The sequence below is a fragment of the Macrotis lagotis genome, chromosome X (assembly GCF_037893015.1).
Source record: "Macrotis lagotis isolate mMagLag1 chromosome X, bilby.v1.9.chrom.fasta, whole genome shotgun sequence".
Lineage (NCBI taxonomy): Eukaryota > Metazoa > Chordata > Mammalia > Peramelemorphia > Peramelidae > Macrotis > Macrotis lagotis.
Window position 1 is genome coordinate 313,616,592 of NC_133666.1, and position 13,405 is coordinate 313,629,996.

General features: G+C 38.0%; 1 protein-coding gene across 4 annotated transcripts in view; it reads right to left on the reverse strand.

Moving 5' to 3' along the window:
- Positions 1 to 13,405, reverse strand: part of SETBP1 (SET binding protein 1) — a 488,090-nt gene that overhangs the window by 452,817 nt on the left and 21,868 nt on the right. The gene's annotated exons all lie outside the window — the stretch shown is intronic.

Genomic DNA, 13,405 nt, shown 5'->3' on the forward strand with positions numbered 1-13,405 from the left:
AACTGCCAAATCATCTCTGAATATGCTTTGCCCAGGAAAGGTGTTCAGCAAATGTTTATTATTGATTGAACAAATGAAATGCTTATCAAAGCAAAATGTTTGAGGAGAAATGGAAGATAACCTAACAAAAACACTTTCTAGATCCAGAGAGATATCCTTCTCTTCTTGACTCTACTAGGACTTAATGTTCTAGCCCACAGAGCCCAACTTCCCTCTCTAGCAATTACTGGTGTCTAGTAGAGATGCAATCTAACAGGAACAGAAAAGTAAATGACTCATTTCTTAAGGAAATGATATTGGAACACCTGATGTGGAATTCTCTATCCACACATTCATGGATCCCTCATCTGTGGGCACTTTAATAATACTCTTTTTGGTGTGATTCTTCAAATGATTGGGGTATAAATTCTGACTCCAAGATAAGACTATAAACTCCTTGAGGGCTAGAAGAGACTGAATAGAATCAGTTGCACCTGGATAGAGAAGAAAGCAAAACTGGGAAGGAATAATTCAGATAGTTCCTGGTAGGCAGGGCAAAAGTAAGGATACAGAATAGTATGTAATGTAAGAAGGAGTTTTAACTGGGATGGATTATTTTTGTTCTGTTTTATGATTCATTTTTAACACTGCTGTCCTGCCAGTCATAAAAGAAAATGTATGTTTGTATCTATGTGAATCAGTGGGAGAACCAAATGAAACCAATTTTATAAAAAAATTAAAACCAAAACTACTGCTCTTGTAGAGCTTATAATCTTCTTAATAAGATAATTATGAGACCTAACATTAATACAGTGCTTTGTATTTTTGGAGCAGTATTCCCATTTATTATTACATTTTATTATCCTAATCCTGTGAAGTAAGGGGGTAAAGCAGGTGTTATTTTCACTTAACAGATTTCCTCAACTGACAAAGATTTTTTTTGGGGGGAAGCAAATCAATTTATCAATAAATTCAAATTATATTCTCTTCCTCTATCTTGTTCTTGTCTCATCTTCATCTACCATAACCCCATCATCCAAAAATCCTTGCCTTTCATGGGTAAAGGAAGCTCTTAGTCAATTTGTCTTCTCAATCTGTATTGCGAAGTAAATGTCAGACTTATTTTTACAGAAGGGAGAGTCCAGGAATATGGAGGCATCTTCTGTCTCAAATGTTTATGTGGCCTGTTATGCAAGAAGGACAACCAGGTAAGGTCCCAGGCAAGCCACACTATGTATTACTAGACCCCAGTGTTCAACCCTGACTCCAATGTTCAAGAACCTGCCATGGTGCTCTACTGCCTCCTGAATCATGTACTTGGCCTTCAAAGTCCTCCATAATCTAGAGCTATTTATTCTTGTTTCTTCCTATTCCTATTCAAACATCTTCTGTTTGAATCCAGTCAGCTTTAACTCAAGAGTTTCCATCATGCAACTGTCACCTGTCTCAAATACCTTCATGATCTCATTCCTTTCTTAAATTATTTTTGTCATATTACCCTGACAAGAGTAATGTGTTCTTCAGTGAAGAGTCTCTAAAATGTTATGATTCTATTGATTTAAAAGATTGACTGCCCTGCCTGCCCCACCACCTCACATCTGATTTGAGACTTCCCTGACACCCTCTCTCCCCCACCCCCATACCACAAAGTACTTTGTCTTTTACTTGTTCCTGTATTCTATAGAAGAATAAGACTGAAACAGAAGCTCTGATGCCGAACTCTACTGTCAAGGACAACTTAGTTCTGATGAGTTCACACTCTTCACCTGTGTCAGGCAGCTGGAGGGAATTATGAAGGCAAGATCCCGATCCTGAGTCAAGGAACTTAGATGACTCCCAGGTGTCACCATCTACTTTTATTTCCAACCACACAGACTCTACTCAATCCTACCAGCTTCTTCTTAACAGAATTTGTCAAATCCTAACCCTACATACCAACCCCTGTTCTGGACAGGGTTCACTGGAGAGGGGCAAATAGGTGATATCTCCATGTCTGAAACAGGACTTGCCTGACTTCAAGCTCCCTTTTTCTATCTTAATGTACTGTTCTGCTGGCTCAGTTAACATTGTTATACCTCTGCCTCAAACTCCTGTGTACACCCTGGTCCCTGACTTCCTACTTGGCTTTTGATCACACCACTAGTTCTGTTTTGACTAGAAATTTAGCAGCAACAAATATACAATTCCACCAGACCAGAATGGCAGAATCCAGTTTGGTCATTGCTTTAATCTTTGGGATTTTCATTGGTTATCTGTTTAATATGAGTCACTTTAATGACAAAATTATCCAAGGAAAAAAAGGAATGGTGATTTTGTTTACTAGATAAATAGCTATTTAGATAGATATACATATGTATGTACATATACACACACACATTATATATATAACTAGTAATATATATATATATATATATATATTTGGTTGCATAGTATATATACTATCTAATGTATGTGATTTTATAATATATAGTTGTACAAACCATAAAGTGTCTATATTCTTGAGTGTGTGTGTATATATATATATATATATTATATACTGTACTAAAGTAACTATACTATATAATATAGTAAAATATATTAAATATATTATTTCATACTTTAGGATACTCTACTATATTCTACCAAGTATATTGTCTAGATACAGTATATCAAACTATATAATATATAGTAATATAAACATGTGAGATAGTAAATTATCATGTCCTACAGAGAGGAAGCAATAAGCTGACTAAACTCTCCATTTATCAAACAACAGCTGGGATATCATAGGTGATTCTTGGCATCACATTGAAGTAAGAGTGCCGACAAACTAGATGAGGCACAGAAGAGAGCAACATGAAGTTAACCACTGGGAACCAGAGCTACAAGAGACAGCACTAGGGATGGTACCTGGTGAAAACACTATGGGGAGACATGATAGCTTTCTTTAAATATCTGAACACTTGTCAGAGGGAGAAGAAAGCAGTTTCAATCTCTCTAACTCCCAGGAGCAGATATAGACCCAGTCTATGGAAGTTACAGCAGACAGGGTAATTGGCCCACCTGGGGAAAAAACTGAGACTTTGGCCTCATTAGCACCATGCTATAACCAATTAAGTTAAGTAGCCTGGCATAAACCACCAAGTGTTAGGCAAGCGGCTATCAGAAAGGATACATTCCCATCTGCAAAGAGCTAAGGAATGGTCATAGACATAGACATGCCCCTTCACAATTCTCCCTCCACCCAGAAAAAAGAATTCCACAACCAGTCCTAGCCCATACTGTGAAAGCCACAGGAATCTTGTGCAAGTCAGAGAGTAAAGTCTAAGAGGAAACACAAGCTTTACAAAACACACTGAAACAACCTGCATTTGATACTGATGATGGTTATCAAACAGCTTCCTGGGCCAGCCAGGAAAGTGGGAACACTTAAACTTTTCAAAGTAAATAAAAGCCTCCACTGTTCTGATGAAGTCCTAGTCCAAAGGCCTAGGTGCCCTCAGGAGGGCACCGCTTAAAGACAAGGCATGGCTAAAAGTAGAAAAGTCACGACCCTCGCATGGAAATACTAAACTACTTGGGAGGCAGTTTCCAAAAATATGAACCACCTTGGAATTACAGAATCTCAGAGTAAGAAAGGGATTTCATGTTTATCTAGTTTTACCTCCCACCCAAAACTAGTGACATTCAATGGCATCTTTGACAGGTGTTTATCCAACCTCTGGCTGATTACTTTCATTGACAAGAAAAATACCACACACAAGTAAGCACTTCAGTAATTTTATATGCTGTACAATTTTGTGTGCATCAATGTGTATGTGAGGGCATGTGCAATTGAAGCACCCATGAGAATATGAGCATTCAGCTATTTATTCCCAGATGCATCAATCTCCTGGGGGTACCAAAGAATTTGTCTGATTCATACAAATGGACCCCTCTTGGGCAAGCTTGTCTTCTCTGAAAATTTGTGGCCATCTATTCTTCTTGCTTTCATCTGCTTTAAATTCTTTTTTTCCAAGTTACATGTATCTCTGTTTTTTTAATGACAGTACAACTCAAACGTATTTAATAAAAACAATTTCTAACCTTGGAATATTTCATCATTTTACTTCATATCCAAGTACAAAAATTAATAAACAAATACACAGATAAAAAATTCTTCCCTTTCACCTCAGCTTCCTACTCTAGTTTTCTCAGACTTTCATTTTCTATTAGTGAGGTATGAAAGCTAAATCAAATCCACTAAGACAGTATCTCTGAACTACTCTGCTGAATTCCTTTGCTCTCTGCCCCAGCTGCCCCTAACCGGTTCCAATTACTTCCTGGCCAAAGCCACTTGTGTCTAATAAACATGCAAGGCAGTTTGTGGGACCATTCCGCATTGTTGTGTTTTGAAGAGAGAAAGCTTCCATCTTAAAGGTACAGGACACCAACAAGCTAGTCATGGAGGGAAGGAGAGAGAAATATATTTATTCACTTTTTTAAATTAACTGAGTTCCAACAAGGAAGCCTCGATGTAGTAGACTTTTTGAGGCAATAAATGAAAAAATGCTGGAAAAGAATGAGGGGGGAATATCCTGTTCAAACAATAAAAGAATGGCAGCTGTTAGCTGGCAGAACCAGCTTTCAGTTCAGTTGCAGTACACGGCTCCTTTTACATAACTTTAAAACTTTCGATTTGAGTCATCCTTTGTTCTCAGCTGTAAGTATTGGTTTGGCAGATAAATGACCACAAATAACTTTGAAAATGTCTAAATAGATCAAAAATGTCAATCAATGTTTTCCCCCTACATAAATAAAAAAAAAATTGGTTGTTCAGAAAGATACAAGTCCTGGGTTTGGGGAAAAATGAAAAATCAAAGTAATTTGCCCTGTCCTCATCCAATACAGTCAAACAAGAAGATTTGAGAGAATAAAATAGGTAGAAACAAGGGGAAAATGGTTAATGCAACAAGACTCCTGAGTCAGTTCAAACCAATAAAGTAGTTGGTTTGGGCCCATACCTATTTGAGGCAGAGTTATCTATCAATAGGAAGTAAAAAGATAAAGATTACAATCTCCTTAGAATGAAAGGACATCTTCACATTCTATCAATAAATAACAAAATGAGATGGGATAATGGAGTGGAATGAGCACTAGATTTTGATTCATTCATTCAGAAAAAAATTAAATATCTACTTGTATATATAGCACTTTGATGGCACAGTTTCTGCTCTTATGGAATTAGAAGCTAATAAGTTGAAAAGGCACATGGGGAAACTATGATATACAATACTACTTGGTAAATGCATTTAAAGGTACAAAAGAGAAGATTATATGAGGGCAGAAGAAGATGGATATTATTTCCCAGGAAGATCAGGAGAGGCTTCCCAGGAGGAGGTTGCCTTTAGATCTGACTTTAAAGAAAGTTTGGGCATTCATCAGAGATCTAGGTTCATATTCCAGGTAATTCAGTTTCCCTGCCTTTGATGACTGGGTAAATCACTTCAACTGCCTAAGATTCAAACAAGATGATCCAGTGCTCTTAAGAATATGCACCATCATAAGAAGTACAAAAATAAGTGTAAGGGAGCCTAGAGGAAGGAGAAGTGACTAAGGGCTAGAAATAGTCACAAACAGAGAGCTGGAAGACAGCTTACAAGACATCTTGTTCAAGTCTTATATTTTGTTCATGACAAAAATGAGGTCCAGAAAGGTCAAAATTTGATTAAATTCATACAGCTGCTAAGTGACAGGGCTAGAATTTAAATCCAAGTCCTCTGAATCCAAACAGAGTATGTTTTCCTGCACCAAGAGGAGTTAGAGATGAAGAGTTCATGTGGAGGTAGGATTTCAGCTAAACTCTGAAGCATGAGAATTAGTATTAAATTAAGGGGCACTCAGCCCCTAAACAGCTTGAAAAGGAGCCCTCTACTACACCAGGAAAGCTAATGTTTGGCAAAGGCTTGATGATGATGATGATGATGATGGTGATGTCCTTCATTGTCAAAGAAGATCATGACATCAGAAAGGTGAGACCTTGACAAGTATATAATTTGAATTTAAGTAAGGGGATGCTCTGCTAAGTTACCAGCCTCACTTTCTCCTCTGGGTTCAATGGTCAAATATAGATCAGGATGACTGGAGATGGTCCTAGATTCCAGGCAATCAGGGAAAACTGACTTGCCTGAGGTCACACAACTAGTAAATGGTAAGTGTCTAAGACTGGATTGAATTCCTATCCTCCTGACTCCAAGGTCAGTGCTCTATCTGTTGTACCAATGAACTATCTGCTTTAAGGCCCAAGGTTAATTTTATGCAAATGAACCAAGGCTTTGAAAGGAAAAGGACAACTTGAGTTCTTCATTAGCAGAAAAATGTCTCCAGGTGAAATTTAAAAAGAAAAGAAAAGAAATTAAGACCTTGTACTTTTACTACACATATAATATTACAGTAAGGTCAAAAAAACCCAAGATCAAGTTTTCTTAAAAAAAGTTGCACAGGTCAGGCCCCCACATGGGATAATTTTTCAATCTTATCCAAATCTTTGTGATCCAATTTGGGGTTTTCTTGACAAAGATACTAGAGTGTTTTGCCATTTCCTTCTCTGACTCATTTTCCCAATGAGTTAGATGAGGTAAAATGGGTTCCCTAGGGTCCCACCATTAGGAAATGTGTGAGGCCAGATTTGAAGCCAGGAAGTCTGAGGATCATGAGTGGATCTAGTAAATGAAAGATGTTCAGCTACCAGTCTAAGAATGAAGAACTTCAAAGCAATGAATTTCCAATAGACTCTAAATACCTTCAATGTACGAGTTTTTTTTTCTTTTTCCAAATTAGCATTCCCCCAGTGTCTAGCAAAATGCCTAACTTATGGGGAATGTTTAATAAATACTTTCTAACTGACTGCAGGGAAATGCCAAGAAATCTAGATTCTAATCTCCTTTCATCAATTAAGCAACTTTATGACAAGGACTGTCCAAATGTGGGAGTAGACTGGTACCATTAGGGCCTTCTCTGCTACTATTTGCTTCCTTTCAATAACAACTAACTGACCCACTGGGAGGGAAAAAGAGAGACAAGCTAAAAACAAAGAAAAAATTAATTGCCACATATAAAATAAACCTTCATAATGCATAGAATCAGAAAATGTTGGAACTAGATAACTTTAAATACCATATTAGCTCAATACTTTCTTGCCTCCCATTCCCAATTTCTTTCAGACAAGAAAACTGAGGCCTAAAAATATGATTTATCTTAGGCCATATATCTACTTACTATCCCTAATCTAAGTTAGAATATAAATTCTTCTGATTTCCAACCTAGAGCTGTTTCCACTAAACCTAGTTGCCCATCAGAAACATTTTTGTGGGGGGGTTTTCAAGGCAAACTGGGTTAAGTGGCTTGCCCAAGGCCACACAGCTAGGTAATTATTAAGAGTCTGAAACCGGATTTGAACCCGGGTACTCCTGACTCTCAGGGCTGGTGCTTTATCCACTATGCCACCTGGCCACCCCTAGAAACATTTTTTCTAAGGTAATTTTTACCCTATAATATAACCTGTTATTTTAACTATAAGAGAAAGAAAAAAAAAATGAAACTTTTCAGTCACTGTAAGGGGAAGAAAGGCGGAGATATCATAGAAGAAATATAAAACTGAGGCAAAAGACAAATGCTCTGGGGAGGAAAAAAATAAAGAAAATAAGCATCTGACAAAGAAATGTAGTGAGATGGGCTGAGGGGTTCTGAAAAGAAAGAAGTTTACAATTGCAGGGATTCAAAAAATCCATGTGATGAATCCCTAAAGATTTGAATGGATGAAAGGTCCCAGACAAGTGAAGGATATTTATGCATCTCCCTGTGTGCATGACTTCTTGATGAAATAAAAGGTGGAGGTTGAACTAGATAACCACCAATTACCATGGAATTCTAGGATTCTATGACTGTATGATCCTGAGTGGGTAAAACAAACAGGGCTGGGAATTCAGAGAATCACTGGGGCACGAACATTCCCACCTTATGGGTGGGAGAAAAATCTAAAAAGAGTTAAGTTCAAAGGAAGTGGACCCTGAGAAGCACCTCAAACTCAGAGACAACTTGGGATGTGCTGAAACTAGCCCAAACAATTTGAAGAGACTCAATTGTAAAATTTTCAGAATGAGTTTTAACACCTTGGAAATCAGCCAAGTGCTACTTATTTATTTATTCCTTATTGTTTAGTTGACTGTACATATTTAAGAAATTGATAAAGAATATTTTAATTATGGTGGTGGCTAGGTGGCATAGTGGATAGAGCACCGGCCCTGAAATCAGGAGTACCTGAGTTCAAATCCAGCCTCAGACACTTAATAATTACCTAGCTGTGTGGCCTTGGGCAAGCCACTTAACCCCATTGCCTTGAAAAAAAACCAAAAACCTAAAAATATTTTAATGATATAGATTACATTTTAAAATGTGGGCATGAATTTAATAGCATACAAAGGGAAACCCCTGAAAATCAGAGAGAAGAATGGTTGCAGAAGGACAAAAGGAAGAGAGAGAAATTTGTCTCTCTGCTTCCTAGGGACTAGTCCTGGCCCTAGTCTAGGTTTTAATTAATCTCATAGTCAATGATTGCAACAATCTCCCTAATTAGTCTCCATGCCTCCTACCTTTTCCCCTTCAAGCTAATCTGTTTACCACACTGTAGACTAAGTCTTCTTCAAGAATGACTGGATCATCTCAATACTCTGTTCAAACCCTCTCAGTTCCTCCCTAATTTTATTCCTCTACATGCTAAAGTCGTCTTCTGATGACTCACTGTAGCACAGATACAATCCTGCATTCTCAAAGTGGCAGCAACATACGAGATCTAACCGATCCTGGTTCAAGCTGTAAACGTTTTTGAGTCTGGACCTCTGAAACTGCAAAGGGTGTTACTGTCAAGATTACCAGCCTAGAGAAATGAGGATATGCTTCCTCATCAGAAGACAGGAGATCTTTGGGTGATAAACATTGATAAAACATGAAGTTAACTTATTAAAAATAAAGGGGAAATCCTTGCTTTACTCTTGTCTTGTCCATAGGGCTTAGCTGTAAGATAAAAGCTTGTTAGTTGATTATTATCTGAAGAGGTGCAGGGAGGACCCACATCAAATAGAAAAAAAAAAGGCTCTTTTAAAGCAACGATAAACAGGAAATTGAGACTCCAGAGATATTACAATTGCACTGATATTACATATTCCTATGTCTATGACAGTAAGACCTAGAACCAAAAGTTTCTTGCTCTTTTAATCTAAGGTATGACCTTATTTCTATAGGCTATCGTAGAATCTATAACAGCTTCTCACCAATCTCAAGCTAGAATAGGCTATGCCATGATACAATGTAAATAAGATCCATTTGAAAGCCTCACCTGGACCCCAGTGATACTGCTTAAGACTTTTCTGTCAAAATCTTATCAGTGAAGTTGCTTTCAAGTTTTTATTATCCAAATCCTGTGCTATTTGTAAAGATACTTTGACAAGCATGCTGGGGACAAACTGGACTATGGAGGAAGATCTCTATAAACAAAGGTGGCTAGAATTGTCTCAGTGTCTTATCATCAACCCCAAGAAGGTCTAACACTAACTAGTCCCCAGGGACATAATCAAGTTGACAAAGTCTAAAACTGGCTTTATGCTCAACTTTGGCTGAAATGAAAATTACCCTATCTAGAGAATGATTCAGAAGAGTCCCATAAATAAAAACCTATGTACAAGGTTAGCCTGAAATAAAATTTTAAAGTCAATAAAGACTTTAGATCTCTACAGATTAACTTTTTGGTACCCTTTGGATCTTGCACTCTACAGTAAAAAGATAATTGGAATAACTGGATAATTGGAAGATGTTCAAATTCATTCAAATACTGCTTTAAATGACCTCAGGCAAGTCAATTAACCTCCTTGGACCTTTTTTGTAAAGTCCAGAGTGGGGGGAGAGGTGTTAGACCATATATCTTCTAAAGTCTGTCTAGCACTAGGACTATGATATTTTGACCTTTAGAAGATCTTTTTTTATGAGTTCATGGCCCTTGAAGCCCCTCCAGGCTTCATGACTCAAAGTCATGAAAATATGAGTTCAAATTCAGATTTAAACACTATTTGTGTGACTCTGGGAGAGTTGGTTTACCTCCACCTGTCTCAGTTTCAGTGGAAAATTACAGCACCTACCTCACAGGCAATCGTAAACATCAAATGAGATTGAATTTGTAAAGTGCTGAGAACAGAGACTGACAAAGAGTGGGCACTAATAATGCTGGCCTGTTCTTACCAAAATATTTCAACATTGTCATTTATAGATGGATATGGATGTCAAAGAACTATCTGGTTACTTAGTTTCCTTCATTCAAGTCCCAGGTAAAATACAGGGAATCTTTTTTGATACTCCTTAATCCTAGTGTCTCCATCTGTCAATTCATCCTATGAGCAAAGTTGTCTGCATATTGCCTCCCCCATTAGGCTGTGAGATACTAGAGTTTTCTGATTTCCTTTGTATTCCCAAGCACTTAGCACAGTGCCTAACACCTACTAGCCAATTAATGAATGTTTACTGATTAATGGAAAAAGAGGGTGGGAAGCTCCAGATCACAGAGACTGGAGAAAAGATAACAGCAAGAGTAGGCTAAGGGCTGCAGTGACACCTCTAAAATGTTTTTCTTTGTTTGTTTTTTAAAGACCTAGAGAAGAGTCTCCAGTCCAGTAACAACTTAGTTCCTCTAGAATATATAAAGGAGATAAAGACAAGAACTGCAAAGGATGAGGAGGGGTCATTAGGATACTGTTGAAGAACAGAGGATCTATTGCAGTCCTGGCCCAAATGAATGGAACTCACTGTGCTCCTTGCCCAGGAGATTGATGACTGCAGTCATCTCAAACTAGAATAAAAGACTTTGGTTAAGAAACTTCTGATACTGACCAACAAGTATACATCTGTTTGTGCATGGGGTGTAGGGAGCAGATATATGTTTTCATGCACAAGAGCACTTTTTTGAAACTATAAAATAATCACTTATTTCTCCCTTCACATTCTCTTTCTCCCTTATCTTTCCCCCATGAACCACCTATAGGTAAGTCTAACTCTGTTGAAGGGTTATGCTTTAAGACTAAATTGTGGCATGAGTATTTACCACATCTTTATTCCTGTAATGGACTGAATTGAGAGGATATATATGGCACTTCAGAGAGCTTAGAAGATTTGTCATTTCTGCTCCAGAGTTTTCTTTTTACTGATTTAAAGTAATGGCAATCCATTTATGACTTTGGTTGTCTCTAAGGTCTGTGGGATCATAAACCCCAAACTGGAAGAGATCTTAGAAGTCATTTGATTCAACACCCTCCTTTTACAAATGAGGAAACTGAGGCCTGAGAAAATTAACTAATCATCCAATATAACACAGCCAGAATTTAAACTCAGATCTTATGACTCTATTTGCAGAATTAACTTCACTGCATTAAATTGTCCATTTTAATTAAATTAATGAATCAATCCTGCTCAAAAATGGTCATTATTTGGGGGGGGCAGGGGATTGGTTACAGAAGAGATTAATTAGAAGAATGAACCACAAAAATCAATCAAATGCTATGCAATTCAAGGTTTCCATGAAAAAAGACTAGTATGTTATGGATCTAAGAAGTTGGAGGCGAAAAGGAGAGGGACAGGGGAGAGGAGAGAAGAGGGGAGAGGAGAGGAGAAGGGGAAGGAGAGGAGGTAGGGCAGGAGAGGAGAGAGATTGATGCTTCGGACTATTTAAAGGAAATTGTTTCTTCCCTCTAAACAAATGACTATCTGCAATTTTATGCAAAAATGAAAATGTGAGCTTTTAAATTCACAAATACCAATTAATGTTTTCTACCTTTACAAGATCCTGTCTAGTCCCAGGTTTGTTTTTGTTTTGTTTTGCTTTTTAAATACATATTTTCAAAGCATACCAATGGAAAATGTCTAACAGTAATACTGGGCCCACTGCCTAAGCATACACTCACACAAAACACACAAAAAGGCTCCCATTACCCTTCAAATAGTCTGGCCACAATGTAATGGAAATTAGACCAGCAGCTCACCTACCCCATTGAGAACCCTATCAGCTCTCTTTAGGTCTTCCCTTCCCAAGGAATCAGAAAATTCAGGCACAGGAAGAAAAAAAGAAGTCAGATTGAGAAGCATGATGAGAATCAATCCCCAAATGTTCCTCTATCTTGGGTAAGAAGATCTTCCCCCAATGATGGCTTGATCCAGGATTGTGCACTAAATTCCTACGGCTCCCCATTCCTTCTGGTCCCTGCTAAGTGCTGAAACCCTCATTTGTCTGATCACATATCAGAATGAGCCCTCAGATGCAGAACTCATCCATCCTAGATTCAATTAAGACACATCAGTACCTAGAGGAGGGAGCCCAGATCCATGGGTGAAACTGGTTTGTCTGAGCACTGGCATACACAAATATATGCTATGCAGCCCTTGTTGGCACTTGTCATCATTGGAATCAGTCCCAAGGCTCAGATTCCAAGGGGCAGCCTGTGGTACACTGAGGCATTCCAACAGGCAGAATGGAATCTTGGGGGCAATTCATTTGGCTTTAAGGAAAGTAGCAGAGGTACCCAACTAAATCACAACTAACTGGCCTTTGTCAGGGCATAGAATAAAATTGTCCTGTGGACAGCTATTCAAATCCTTCCATTCTGGTGAGAATGGAGGGAAACTGACTGAGACATTTATTTACAAGATCCTTTCCTTCCCCACAACAGAATGCAACATGATAGATGTTACTAACAAAGTACCTTTGCCTTCCTTCCTAAAGTCAGTGGTGCACATTTCCATCATCATGAAACCCCAAGTTCAGAGAAGATATGCACTCCCATCTGGAGCCATTTATGATTCTATAAAGTTTCCAAAATTAGTTGAGACTGGTTGTGGGTTGGGCTTTTTTCTCTCTTTGATTTGTTTGTTTGCTTAATACAAAGAAAATCCAGAAATGATCAAAAAGATCTGATGAAAGAAATGAGAAATACCTTTAATCTATTGGCATGAAATCATGATTCTCAAGGGTCCTATGTATTCAAAAAATTTAAAGATTCTGCTATTCTATTTCTCTTGATCATAAAATACAGCACTCTAGCAACAAGCTCAAGCATTGGGAATACCAAGTTCAGACTGATGAAGTAAAATGGTTCTTAACTAGGCAGTTGGCTCAGTGTTAAAAAGTGCTACACCAGACACTAAAGAACCAATGAGGTCAAGATTGTTTATAGGTGTACCACAGACTATAAAAAAGAGATAGATTTCCTAGAACCTGGTTGAGTAGGGACACTTATCTCTTCTAGTGTCCTCAATCACCAGAGAAAGAGGAGTCTAAGTACAGATGGAGATGGGGCAGAGAGTGAGCTCCTGACCTACACAATACTCTGGCTCTGTCAGAAGGGCTTATTTCAGAAAAACTGACACCACAAAG